The sequence below is a fragment of the Trichechus manatus genome, unplaced genomic scaffold (genome assembly GCF_000243295.1).
Source record: "Trichechus manatus latirostris isolate Lorelei unplaced genomic scaffold, TriManLat1.0 scaffold00090, whole genome shotgun sequence".
In the NCBI taxonomy this organism is placed as follows: domain Eukaryota; kingdom Metazoa; phylum Chordata; class Mammalia; order Sirenia; family Trichechidae; genus Trichechus; species Trichechus manatus.
The window spans coordinates 776,352-778,409 of record NW_004444026.1 but is presented as its reverse complement, the minus strand read 5'-3'; positions in this window follow the sequence as shown (position 1 = coordinate 778,409).

The window sequence follows — 2,058 nt, the reverse complement described above, 5'->3', positions numbered from 1 at the left end:
TTAATTAAGGGGTGGACAGCAACGTTGCTATGATGTTGAGCTAAATTGCTTCTATCCTGTCTTCAGTTCATGGATGTAGTTATCATGCTAGCTCTTGGGATTGACTTTTCACTTCATTTTGGGTGGGATGTTCCTCTTTCTCCTTCCTCACCTTATGCCCTGTGTTTCTTGGGTTCTAGGAATCTTGGATTCCTCTAACTGTGAAGGTGCAGCAACCTTTGATAAATAAAATGACCTGACTGACCTGTGGAGGAAATTGGAGATCATGAAAGAATATGAGAGGACAAAGGCTCAAGAGGTTATTTCCTGGGGAGAAGTAACAGGAAAGCAGTGGCTTGTTGATTTTGGAAAGAAAAGGCAAAAGAATAATCTGGGGATATCATAAGAGCAAAGCATTGGTTGTGTCATATAAAAGGAGAAAGATGCATATGGAAAATAATGTCAAATATATAAGCCAGGGACAGATTACCCAATAAGCAGGGTGTGGTGAAAAACAGGTGAAATCGTGCACTACAGATTAATAAGTAAACACAAGTTAGCCCATGCATACCTTGCTTACTGTAAGCCCATGCGTACCTTGCTTACTGGTTAATCTGTCCCTGATAGAACCTTACGTAAAAGACATTTGAGGCAAAGCTTAGGAATGAGATTCCTTCTGCCCATTTGTTCATTCAGTCTTTCAACAAACATTGAACATATATGTGTCAGCCACTGTGCCGGGCACTTGGTATCCCAGATGAATTACATGTATTTCATGGTTTCAAGGGTATTGGAGTCTAGATAGGAAAACAACCAGGCAAGCAAGAATAGAAAAGGGTAAGTATATACCAAATGAATGGTGGCACAAGGGAGAAGTAATGATTTTGCTTCTCTGGAACACATAAGGAGACTTCACAGAGGAGGACCCAGTGGTGCTAAGCATGGGATGATTGTCGGTTTTCCAGACTGGTTTAGAGAGTAAGGGCATTACAAATAGAGGGAAAAGCTTTGCAGTTGCACAGGGATAACAATGGCACAGTGTATTCAGACAACTCAAAGTTGTTTGGTCTTTTTGGAGACCAAACTTCAGGAAAAGGAATAAAGGAAGGTGCGGCTGGTGAATCAGGTCTGGGTCACATTGTCAGAAGCCTCATGAGCCATGGTCAAAATGCTTGCAAGTTATCTTCAAGGTGGTGTATTTTCTGGGGAGATGTATGTTTTCAGTGGGGAAAAGGATGGTGAGATTCATATTTTAGAGAGAGGTTCTGAAAGATAGAGTTGAGTGGGACAGGACAGAGGCAGGGCAATGGATTGTTGGCTCTAGGCAAGGGATGATGAGGATTTATTGAGAATATAGGCGCAAGCTTCACCCCACCTACCATTTCTAACTTTTGGTTTGGTATAAGCACACCACTCTTCACAGCAGTGTGTAGTTATACCTTGAGATTGAAAGTAATTTATAGTTTTAAAAGCCATTTCCCTCACCTCATTTTATCCTCTTGTCTGGTAGACAGGGCAAAGTGGCGTCACGGACTTCATTTTACACGAGGAAACTAAGCAGAGAGTACATAGGGAAGCTGGGGTTAGAACTTGTACTCCGACATCTGCACCATCTATGTTTTTCTCTCTTCCTCTCTTTTTTCCTTCAGTTACAGCAAACCCCTCTCCTAAATAGCTAAAGAAAGACATCATGAAAGCAGTGCCCAAAATGCGGCCAATATGGTGGCTGAAACACCAAACAATAATCAATGGAGTGCATTTTACTACGAGAGAAATTCAATTGCCAAGCACATTAGGCCTCGATGCACATAGATGGTTCGCTTTCTGAAACAGTTGAATTTGGGCACACATGGTCAAACTTTGTTCTTGGTTTTCTATGTATATGGGTTATGAAAAAACTGTAAAATAAGTTCAGAGGCATCTGGTTCCTAGGAAATACAGTTTTTCTCTAGGCTTCTTTCAAATTAGAATCATTGTACAAGAGCCATAATACTAACCATGTGTTTCTCTGCTGCTGGCTTATAAAGAATCCAACCAGTAATCCTATTACCCAGAGAGAACAAATTTCTTTAAAGGCTA